The sequence below is a fragment of the Phocoena sinus genome, chromosome 5 (genome assembly GCF_008692025.1).
Source record: "Phocoena sinus isolate mPhoSin1 chromosome 5, mPhoSin1.pri, whole genome shotgun sequence".
Classification (NCBI taxonomy): Eukaryota; Metazoa; Chordata; class Mammalia; order Artiodactyla; family Phocoenidae; genus Phocoena; species Phocoena sinus.
In genome coordinates, this window is record NC_045767.1 from 13,092,767 (window position 1) to 13,105,439 (window position 12,673).

The window sequence follows — 12,673 nt, forward strand, 5'->3', positions numbered from 1 at the left end:
TTAATGCATAGCATTTTTACTCCATTAAGATATAAGACAATATTTAATTTTAAGTTTTAATTATACCTTACTTATGAGCAAGACACAGAACAAAACAGGAAATATAAGGCTTAGAATTATATAAGGTATCCTATCTACATTCTCGCAATTAATACAGTGATGAGCTAGATACAAATAATAGTATAGGAATAATATAGACTCAAAAATTGGAAAAGAAAAAGTCATATGGTCTTCATTGAGCTATACAAAATTATAACACCATAAAGCTTGTCCCACTGTAGAACAAGGTGATCTCTGAAATTACAAGGCAGTGAATTCAGAACCATGAAAAGGAAATATTACTTCATAACCTTTAATTAACCTGTAGCTACAGTTCCATAGGAGGCCATAAAAACAAATTTTGTAGTTGGATTTAAAAACTGGATACTTTTATAGCTACTCCTAATATCAAGCTTCAAGCTCATTGCCTTCAGCAGCTGGAATAGAATTCTTTGATCATTCACATCAGTAGACCACTAGGTATGAAGGTAGGTGGTACTACGTGTTATTCTAAAGATTAAATACTGTTTTTTTGGAGTCAAATGACACTGTTTACCACCTTGGTCTCCTTTCTAACATGCAGAGAGTGATGAAGAATAGAAGCTGCAGGAAGCTGTCCTCCTAAGTCAGAATTATCATTCTCTTATGGAGTCTTCCCACCAATTTACAAATCCACATGTACAGTAAACCTACTTTTGATAAAACACCAGCATCAGATGGATGCTAGTGTTCCCATTTCCAGGTTATTTCATCTTGAGTGATCTTCTGTTTCCAAGCTGAAGCTTCACTGTCCAGAATGCCCACTCTTCTATACATGGTGCTTTAGCTTCTGAGGTTACTTCCTGTATCTATCATTTGCTCAAAAACTACATTTTACAGTGTCCTATCTATACAAACATTTAAATTGTTTGTTAAAATGAACTGTCCTTTCATCATTATACATGTTTATAAACTGCTATTTCCTTCTCTGTGCCTTTGCTCATTCTGCCTCTATCACAGGAAAGCCATTCTCTGCCCCTCCCACATCAACTGTCCCTCTTAATTCCAGTTTCTCCATGAAGTGATTCCTGCTCTCCTCAGATGAAAGTGACACTCCAAACCCACCCTCCCTGTATGTCCAAATTATTGCACCTATATTTCTAGTATTTATCCATTTCTACCTTACTTGAAATGATGTATAAATGAAGACAACTTACCTCTTGCTCAGCTCTCTTGCAGAATGTAAAAATTTTATAAGCAGTTGCTGCACTTAATTCATCACTTGTGTGTTTCTCAGCACGTAGTCTAGTGTCTTCAATGTGCCAATTGCTCCATAAGCATTTGTGGCACAAAAGAATAATTAAATGAATGAGGTTTGTTATTTATTGGACAATCATCCATGTGGAGAATTGCTTTGCAACATACCTGTTACTAATATCTTCATATAATTCTCACATCTCCTCTTCCAGCTGGCAGTTGTTTTCTTCTTAGTTACTTTTGAAAATTTCAGTCCTTTAAAATAATAAAAAGAAAATTAATCTCTATAAAGAAAACAAAAAAATACAGTTCTTAGATCCAGTATTCACATGAAAAGAAATACTGCAGTAAGAATAAATAAAAGAGTGCTGAGACTGTCATTATTTTAAACACAGTCTTGTGGTTGTTTCTGGGTACAGTTGAATAAGGCACCAAAAATATCATTTTGTTAACCTGCTTCTTCCATCTAGTGGCAAAAAGCAGTAAGAAACAATGTCCTAGAAAAACATTGTGATTAGATGGTTCTAAATGCCGTTTCAGGAATTACTTGATGGTGAGAGTCCAACATCCAAGGTTTAGGTTATGAGTCTATGATAATTATTTAAAAAAAATAATTCTAGCAAATTGGCAGAGTTCAGCTCAGGTAACAGTAGAATTACTTAAATTTGTAAGTGTATTTGCATGTTTTAACAAAGACTTCTGATATGTATATAAAGGTATACATCACCCTGCATTAAATTGTAATGGATTTGTTTTTGGATACATAGTTTTATTTCTGGACCAAATTATTGGATAACTATTTAGAATTCCATTATTTCCTCAGCTCTTGGCACAGGGCTACTGTGCTATTATAAGTTTCAAGAGGTTAAAACTGAGAGCCACTGAAAGTGACCTATCCCGTTGGAATTACCAGTTAAAATACTTTTGCAATAACAATAGTAGGCAGTGAAATATATTATGACCTAAGGCATGGGGTCAAATTGGAGGAAAAGAGGTAAAGTTTAAAGGAGGTACAGTCAGCTGTTCTGCATTGTTCAAGCTGCTTCAAAGGCATTAATGAAAAGTTACATGCAACTGCACAGCGTAACTGTGCATGCTCTGCACTCTCAAAGGCCACCAGCTAATACCTAATACATGAGGTTTGACTGCCCTTCTAAAGCTTTGTGTGCCTCACTGCAAATGTAATTAATATTTTAGAAGTCAAATGTGGCTTATGCAGAAATGGATAAAATGTTCTCCAAGACAAGTTTTTCCCCTTCACCTATTCAACTGAGCCAGTTAACAATGCATAGTGGTAATATAAATTAAGGGTTATCAATATAAGTGGAAAATATATTAAGATTACATAAAAGAAATGAAAGTATTAGTGAGTACCATAATTATTTGAAATTCAATATTTTGTATTAAAAGAAGACTTTTTGTTTGCTTCCTAATTTTCAAGAACTGAAAAACCTTGCCTTAACACCCTCAACCCCGAAAGCAAATCTGAGTGTAGAAGGATTGGCTGTTGGTTTTTCTCCTCTCCCTAGCCGCCCTCCTTGCTCAAATGAAAGTAGACTAAAGTTTTATGTTCTGTCACATATGGGGGAGAAGGAGGGGAAATAGAGCGATGACACAGAGGAAAGGGTGAAGCAAAGAAGATGGGATCATAGTGCAAAGTCATCTGAGCAAATAACAGGGCAGAAGGTGGTTCCCATTTCCCCAGTATTCTTGTGGCCAGTCTTCCTGGATTGGGCTAAGGAAAGGGTGCCAATTAACTGGGAGATCACTGGAGCCACTGCCACTGTTTAGATGCCCCAAAAGCCACAAGACTCGAAGCCTCACCCCCAATAATTAAATTAACACAAATGATTGTTGCCACATGGTGTCAGCAAGAGCCAGGATAGGGATGGAATCCGGTGGCCCAGCAGGACTGCTGGCACCTGTAGTGGAAACTAGTCTGGCACTTGTCATTTACTTCATAATCATGAGTCCTCACATTATAGGCAATTGCAATGTGTGGAACTCTCTTATGGTGTTATAATATAGTTTTGCTAAAACTAGAGTCTTGGTATTTAAAATTTTCTTTCACAATGAACAAGTACAGTTCTGGAGAAGTGAACTTCAGGCAAACTGTATATACACAGTTATTGGCATTAATATCCTATTCATTATGTTTATCAGTTCTTTGACCTTGATCAAATTATATATCCCTATTTTATGGATGATGATACCCATCTGATAAGGTTTTTATGAGGAACTAAGTGAGAAAATGATTATAAATTCCTTGGAAAACAGTAGATGCTCAATAGATATGAAATATTATTAAGTTACAGGGTACTTAATATATACTAAGAATTTTTGTACATTACCCTGCATATATTAAGGTATCTAACATTTACTTATATGTGCTTGTAAAATAAAATTAACAGTGCTCCCTTTGGTGCAAATATTTCTTTATCATAGCTTACCTTTGTAAACAGGCATGGTGATTTTTTTTTAATAGATGTTTACCGGATTATAATTGCTTCACAATACTGTGTTAGTTTCTGTTGTACAACAAAGTGAATCAGCCATATGCATACATATATCCCCATAGCCTCTCCCTCTTGCGTCTCTCTCCCACCCTCCCTATCCCACCCCTCTAGGTTGTCGCAAAGCACTGAGCTAATCTCCCTGTGCTATGCTGCTGCTTCCCACTAGCTATTTTACATTTGGTAGTGTATATATGTCCATGCCACTCTCTCACTTCGTCCCAGCTTACCCTTCCCCCTCCCCATGTCCCCAAGTCCATTCTCTATGTCTACGTCTTTATTACTGCCTTGCCGCTAGGCTCATCAGTACCATTTTTTTTTTTAAGATTGCATATATGTGTGTTAGCATACAGTATTTGTTTTTCTCTTTCTGACTTACTTCACTCTGTATGACAGACTCTAGGTCCATCCACCTCACTACAAATAACTCAGTCTCGTTCCTTTTTATAGCTGAGTAATATTCCATTGTATACATGTGCCACATCTTCTTCATCCATTCATCTGTCAATGGACATTTAGGTTGCTTCAATTACCTGGCTATTATAGAGCTGCAATGAACATTTTGGTACATGACTCTTTTTGAATTATGGTTTTCTCAGGGTATATGCCCAGTAGTGGGATTGCTGGGTCACATGGTAGCTCTATTTTTAGTTTTTTAAGGAACCTCATACTATTCTCCACAGTGGCTGTATCAATTTACATTCCCATCAACAGTGCAAGAGGGTTTCCTTTTCTCCACACCCTCTCCAGCATTTGTTGTTGTAGATTTTCTGATGATGCCCATTCTAACTGGTGTGAGGTGATATCTCACTGTAGTTTTGACTTGCATTTCTCTAATAATTAGTGATGTTGAGCATCTTTTCATGTGCCTCTGGGGCATCTGTATGTCTTCTTTAGTGAAATGTCTATAGGTCTTCCACCCTTTTAATTGGATTGTTTTTTGATATTGAGCTGCATGAGCTGTTTATATATTTTGGAGATTAATCTTTTGTCCATTGTTTCATTTGCAAATATTTTCTCCCATTCTGAGTGTTGTCTTTTCGCCTTGTTTATGGTTTCCTTTGCTGTGCAAAAGCTTTGAAGTTTCATTAGGTCCCATTTGTTTATTTTTGTTTCTATTTTCATTATTCTAGGAGGTGGGTCAAAAAAGATCTTGCTGTGGTTTATGTCAAAGAGTGTTTCTCCTATGTTTTCCTCTAAAGGTTTTATAGTGTCTGGCCTTACATTTAGGTCTTTAATTCATTTGGAGTTTAGTGTGTGGTGTTAGGGAGTGTTCTGATTTCATTCTTTTACATGTAGCTGTCCAGTTTTCCCAGCACTACTTATTGAAGAGGCTGTCTTGTCTCCACTGTATGTTCTTGCCTCCTTTCTCGTAAATTAGGTAACCATATGTGCGTGGGTTTATCTCTGGGCTTTCTATCCTGTACCATTGATCTATATTTCTGCTTTTGTGCCAGTACCATACTGCCTTGATTACTGTAGCTTTGTAGTATAGTTTGAAGTCTAGGAGTCTGATTCCTCCAGCTCCGTTTTTCTTTCTCAAGATTGCTTTGGCTATTCGGGGTCTTTTGTGTTTTCATATGAATTGTAAAATTTTTGTTCTCATTCTGTGAAGAATGCCATTGGTAGTTTGATAGGGATTGCACTGAATCTGAAGATTGCTTTGGGTAGTATAGTCATTTTCACAATATTGATTCTTCCAATCCAAGAACATGGTATATTTCTCCATCTGTTTATGTCATCTTTGATTTCTTTCATCAGTGTTGTATAGTTTTCTGAGGACAAGTCTTTCACTTCCTTAGGGAGGTTCGTTCCTCGGTATTTTATTCTTTTTGTTGCGATGGTAAATGGGATTGTTTGCTTAATTTCTCTTTATGATTTTTCACTGTTAGTGCATAGGGATACAAGAGATTTCCGTGCATTAATTTTGCATCCTGCAACCTTACCAAATTCACTGATTAGTTCTAGTAGTTTTCTGGTAACATCTTTAGAATTTTCTACGTATGGTATCATGTCATCTGCAAACAGTGACATTTTTATTTCTTCTTTTCCAATTTTTATTCCTTTTATTTCTTTTTCTTCTCTGAATTGCTGTGGGTAGGACTCCCAAAACTATGTTGAATAATAGTGGTGAAAGGGGACATCCTTGTCTTTTTCCTGATCTTAGTGGAAATGCTTTCAGATTTTCACCATTGAGTATGATGTTTGCGGTGGATTTGTCATATATGGCCTTTACTCTGTTAAAGTAGGTTCCCTCTATGCCCATTTTCTGGAGGGTTGTTATCATAAATGGGTGTTGAATTTTGTCAAAAGCTTTTTCTGAATCTATTGAGATGATCATTAGGTTTTTATTCCTCAATTTGTTAATATGGAGTATCAGATTGATTGATTTGCGTATATTGAAGACTCCTTGCATCCCTGGGATAAATACCACTTGATCATGGTGTATGATCCTTTTAATATTTTGTTGGATTCTGTTCGCTAGTATTTTGTTCAGGATTTTTACATCTATGTTCATCAGTGATACTGGACTATAATTTTCTTTTTTGTGATATCTTTTTCTGGTTTTGGTATCAGGGTGATGGTGGCTTCGTAGAATGAATTTGGGAGTGTTCCTCCCTCTGCAATTTTTTGGAAGAGTTTCAGAAGGATGGGTGTTAGCTCTTCTCTAAATGTTTGATAGAATTCATCTTTGAATCCATCTGGTCCTGGACTTTTGTTTGTTCAAAAATTTTTAATCACAGTTTCAATTTCATTACTTGTGATAGGTCTGTTTATATTTTCTAATTCTTCCTGGGTTAGTATTGGAAAATTGCACCTTTCCAAGAATTTGTCCATTTCTTTGTGGTTGTCCATTTTCTTGGCATATAGTTGTTTGTAGTAGTCTCTTAAATCCTTTGAATTTTTGTGGTTTCTGTTGTGATTTCTCCTTTTTCATTTCTAATTTTACTGATTAGAATCCTTTCCCTTTTTTTCTTGATGAGTCTGGCTAAGGGTTTATCAATTTTGTTTATCTTCTCAAAGAACCAGCTTTTTATTGATCTTTGCCATTGCTTTCTTTGTTTCTATTTCATCTATTTCTGCTCTGATCTTTACGATTTCTTTCCTTCTACTGACTTTGGGTTTTCTTTGTTCTTCTTTCTCTAGTTGCTTTACGTGTAAGGTTAGATTGTTTGGGATTTTTCTTGTTTCTTGAGGTGAGATGGAATTGCTATAAACTTCCCTCTTAGAATTGCTTTTGCTGCATCCCATAGGTTTTGGATTGTCCTGTTTCCATTGTCATTTGTTTCTATGTTTTAAAATTTTTTTTCTTTAATTTTTTCAGTGATCTCTTGGTTATTTACTAGTGCCTTGTTTAGCCTCCATGCATTTGTGTTTTTCACAGTCTTTTTCCTGTAATTGATTTCCAATCTCACAGCATTGTGGTCAGAAAAGATGCTTCACAGGACTTCAACTTTCTTAAATTTTCCAAGGCTTGATTTGTGACCCAAGATGTGATCTATCCTGGAGAATGTTCCATGAGCACTTGAGAAGAAAGTGTATTCTGCCACTTTGGGGTGGAATGTTCTAAAAATATCAGTTAAATCTATCTGGTCTATTGTGTCATTTAAAGCTTGTGTTCATTTATTTTCTGTTTGAATGATCTGTCCATTGGTGTAAGCAGGGTGTTAACGTCCCCTACTATTATTGTGTTACTGTTGATTTCTCCCTTTACGGTTGTTAGGACTTGCCTTATGTACTGAGGAGCTCCTATGTTGGTTGCATAAACATTTATAATTGTTATATCTTCTTCTTGGATTGCTCCCTTGATCATTATGTAGTGTCCTTCCTTTTCTCTTGTAACATTCTTTATTTTAAAGTCTATTTTACCTGATATGAGTATTGTTACTCTAGCTTCTTTTGATTTCCATTTGCATGGAATATCTTTTTCCATCCCTTCACTTTCAGTCCATACATGTCCCGAGGTCTGAAGTGGGTCTCTTGTAGACAGCATGCATACGCATCATTTTTTGTATCCATTCAGCCAGTCTGTGATGTTTGGTTGGGGCATTTAATCCATTTACATGTAAGGTTATTATCGATATGTATGTTCCTATTACTATTTTCTTAATTGTTTTGGGTTTGCTTTTGTGGGTCTTTTTCTTCTCTTGTGTTTCCTGCCTAGAGAAGTTTCTTTAACATTTGTTGTAAAGTTGGTTTGGTGGTGCTGAATTCTCTTAGTTTTTGCTTGTCTGTAAAGCTTTTGATTTCTTTGTCGAATCTGAATGAGATCCTTGCTGGGTAGAATAATCTTGGTTGTAGGTTTTTCTCTTTCATCACTTTCATCCTGCCACTCCCTTCTGGCCTGCAGAGTTTCTGCTGAAAAATCAGCTGATAACTTTATGGAGATTCCTTTTTATGTTATTTTTTGTTTTCCCTTGCTGCTTTCAATATTTTTTCTTTGAATTTAATTTTTGTTAGTTTGATTATTATGTGTCTTGGTGTGTTTCTCCTAGGGTTTATCCTGTATGGGACTCTCTGTGTTCCTGGACTTGGGTGACTATTTCCTTTCCCATGTTAGGGAATTTTTCCACTATAATCTCTTCACATATTTCCTCAGACCCTTTCTTTTTCTCTTCTTCTTCTGGGACCCCTATAATTTGAATGTTGGTGCATTTAGTGTCATCTCAGAGGTCTCTGAGATTGTCTTCAATTCTTTTCATTCTTTTTTCCTTATTCTGCTCCTCAGTTGTTATTTCCACCATTTTGTCTTCCAGCCCACTTACTCCTTCTTCTGTCTATTATTGTTATTGATTCCTTCTAGTGTATTTTTCAATTATTGTGTTGTTCATCTCTGTTTGTCTGTTCTTTAGTTCTTCTAGATCTTTGTTAAACATTTCTTATGCTTTTTCAATCTGTGCCTCCATTCTGTTTCTGAGATTCTGGATTATCTTTACTATCATTACTCTGAATTCTTTTTCAGGTAGATAGCCTATTTCCTCTTCATTTATTTGGTCTTATAGGGTTTTACCTTGCTCCTTCATCTGTGACATATTTTTTTGTCTAATATTCTTTTTCTTTTTGATGAGTGGGATAATGTTCCTGTCTCACTGGTTGTTTGGCCTGAGGCTTCCAACACTGGAGTTTGTAGGCTGTTGGGTAGAGCTGGATCTTGGTGCCAAGATGAGGACCTTGGGGAGACCTCACACAGATGAATATTCCCGGGGTATGAGGACCTCTGTTAGTCCCATGGTTCAGACTTGGAGCTCCACTGCAGGAGCTTGGGCCCGACCCCTGGCTGAAGATCCCACAAGCCATGAGGGGTGCCAAAAAAAAGAGAACAATAACAAAGTAAAAAGTAATATTAGACTAGGAAACTAACAGATATGTTAGAAAGAATATAAAAATGTAGATGAAACAACAACCAGAAGGTAAAACAGAACCACTATAGTAAAAAAAGAAAAAAAAAGAATAACAAAGTAAAAAATAAAATTAGACTAGGAAACTAACAGATGTTAGAAAAAATATAAAAATATAGATGAAACAACAACTGGAAGGTAAAACACAATAGTAAAAAAGAGGAGGAGGAAAAAAAAAAGGTGGAAAAGGCTGTGGTTGTGGAGGGCGTGGCCTAAGCAAGGGCAGGGTTTGGGCAGTGGTGGGGGGGCCTATGCTTAGGACCCATCTCGACCCCACCCTCGGCATGGTGATTTTTATAAACAATTTTCAAGGCTCCCTCCAAGTCTTTGGGTAGCCAATAAACAATTACAATTAAAATTATGTCAACATTTGTGTCTTGCTTTTTGGAGTTTCTTAGAAAATCTTAGCTGAAGAGCTCAAGATTAATGCAAGGAAATTTAAAAATAAAAAATTTAAAGCGAAAGGAGGCAGATGAATAATAAAAAGAAAACATCTGTTTAAAGTAGGAAGATAAAATTATCACTTAAAAACTTTTAATCCTTGAAGAACAGAAACTCTCATGAATTTCTAGAAGTCTTGCAGCATATGTTTACATGAAGCCATGAGCCCAAAGAATGAAAAAGAAAAGTCATTCCAAAGCACCCAATTAATTTTTCTGTCCCATGGTAATCTGAATTGGAATGAGGCTATAATATGGTAAAATTTTTTGTAAAAAACATATTTAGAGAACACAGACATATTTTCCTCCTATCTGGATAGAATACATTCAAACTAAATGCCTATTCAAGATTTGAAACTTTACTCTTTGTAATTAAGGAGGAAGAAAGAAAGACAGAATTAATTTGCACACAAATGCATCTGAGTTATGATGCCCACTCACTCTTGTTTACTCTTCTGAAGTCAACCTGTAATTATTAGTTGGTCACCTTTAACAGGCAAAATATTTCTGAAGGACTCCCAAGATCACAACAAAAATACAAGATAATTTTAAAATATTTTAGGCTTTTAGGTGAAAGTTCTTTCTTTGCATGTCACATACTTGCTTTTTCTTTCTGAGTCTACACATGGTTTTAAATAAATTCAGGAGTAATAGATGTGCTCCAGTTTTGACTCAAACTACTGGACTTTAAAATTATTTTTTTTTTTTTGCGTTACGCGGGCCTCTCACTGCTGTGGCCTCTCCCATTGCAGAGCACAGGCTCCGGACGCGCAGGCTCAGCGGCCATGGCCCACGGGCCCAGCCGCTCCGCGGCACGTGGGATCCCCCCGGACCGGGGCACGAACCCGCGTCCCCTGCATCGGCAGGCGGACCCCCAACCACTGCGCCACCAGGGAAGCCCCAAACTACTGGACTTTAATGTAGAATTTTTTTTTACAGAATATCAAACCTCTCTGATTTACCCATACCAATCTGTATGTCTCATGGACACAGGTTTGATGCTGAACACTCTTCAACGGTTCTAAACTGTTCTGCTTACTATTTACTAGCAAAAGGACCTCCGGCATCCAGCTTTCCTTCTCATCTTTTGAAATAAAATTCTTTTAGAATTTTCTGCAGGTGCTCCTGAAAAAGTTTATCCCAAACTGACAGCCACTTAAATGTAATCCTTTCACAATAAAACTTTATCTGAAATGCTAATAATTAGAAATATTTACAAGTATAACCAATATATTCCATTTCTCTGTAACACCTATTAGAAATTTTATAGAATCAATTTTATTATAAACACATGGTAGAAAAGAAAAAAATTACTCAAGCAAAGTTTCCATAGGACAGGAAGAACTATGACCCTCCCTAACAAATAGTCACATCCCTGCAGAATTGGAAAATGACAAAAAATAAGTCAAATACCCATTTGGTAAAAAGCAGCAAAAAAAAAAGCAGCAAGCATGCAGGGCCTCCACAGCATGCTGCAATAAGAGTTAGAATCAGGATGGCCTTCACTTTTAAAAACTTAAAACAAAAATACATTTTCAACATTATTTATAACTTAATATATCTTATCAAGGTTAAGGCATTAAGTTTCATTATTTACTAGGAAGTTTATGATTAATAATGTTTACTGGCCTTGGTTGTGTTCATTTATTGATAATGGTGACAGATCACTGTGGCAAATATATGGTCAGAACAAAGCAGTACGCGGGCCTCTCACTGTTGTGGCCTCTCCCGTTGGGGAGCACAGGCTCCGGATGCGCAGGCTCAGAGGCCATGCCTCACGGGCCTGGCTGCTCCGCGGCATGTGGGATCTTTCCGGACCGGGGCACGAACCCCTGTCCCCTGCAACAACAGACGGACTCTCAACCACTGTGCCACCAGAGAAGCCCATGCTTACTTCTTTTAAGGTTGTTTGTTCTTTTAAAATAGTATGAGAGGGCTTCCCTGGTGGCTCAGCGGTTAAGAATCCATCTGCCAATGCAGGGGACATGGGTTCGAGCCTTGGTCCACGAGGATCCCGCACCACATGCCGCAGAACAACTAAGCCCGTGTGCCACAACTACTGAGCCTGCACTCTAGAGCCCGTGAGCCACGACTACTGAGGCCCACATGCCTGGAGCCCGTGCTCTGCAATGGGAGAGGCCACCGCAATGAGAGGCCCACGCACTGCAGGGAAGAGTAGCCCCCGCTTGCCGTGGCTGGAGAAAGCCCACGCACAGCACGAAGACACAACGCAGCCAAAAAAAGAAAAAAAATAGTATGATAGTGCTATTAATGGAGGGAAATTCTGTTTATCTTTTCATTATTTGCATAAGTTTAGAGGAAGCATTTTCAGCAACTCTTAACTTACAATCTGACTTTAGTCTTAAAATGACATTTGTTATATCTCCTGAACTAAAACTGGGAACAGATCTTCATTAATTAAATTATTTTCATTTATTCAAAATTATTTCTAGGGCTTCCTGAAACAAAATATTTAGCTTATACTATAGTGGGTAAAAGACAAATTAGGCACAAATCATGTCCCCATGAAGCTCACAGTTTAGTTGGGAGATAATTGGATAAGACAAAATGCAAAAATGATAAAGTGTAATAAAAAAGACATGCAGAAAAAATTTTTTTATAAAATTTTTGCAAAGAGAGCTTACTAGCAACAGAACATTGAAAGTTGGATAGGATGTGTGTATGTTCTAAGAAAAAGGTTTTCATTCATTAATTCACTCATGTTTGGACCGATTACTCTATAAAGATACTAATTTAGATCTGTCCACTCTGTGAGAGAAAACTGAAAAAAAAAAGGTGTGGTAATTTCCTTTCCCACTCACCAGAATATAGCCAGGCTATGTGTCATAGCTCTGAATTTCTTCACTGTTGCACTGTAGGACCTAAAGCAGAAGTTCCCAGGAACCTAGAATTCAATCAACATGTCCAATTGTATTTGTGTTTGTGTGTGTACAAGTAGATAAGACTACGCTCAGAACCATTTAAGTGGCCAACCTGTGGAAAGACGGACGGTTTAGAGAGTTTTCTGAATGAAAACTATAGACAG

At 37.0% G+C, this 12,673-nt stretch overlaps 1 protein-coding gene across 3 annotated transcripts in view; it reads right to left on the reverse strand.

The window, feature by feature from the left end:
- Positions 1–12,673, reverse strand: part of C5H4orf33 (chromosome 5 C4orf33 homolog) — a 90,846-nt gene that overhangs the window by 41,807 nt on the left and 36,366 nt on the right. For all 3 annotated transcript variants that reach the window (XR_004350117.1, XR_004350118.1, XR_004350119.1), the window contains exon 8: positions 1,444–1,530. The gene's annotated coding sequence lies outside the window, so the exon portion shown is untranslated. The remainder of the gene's footprint in view (positions 1–1,443; positions 1,531–12,673) is intronic.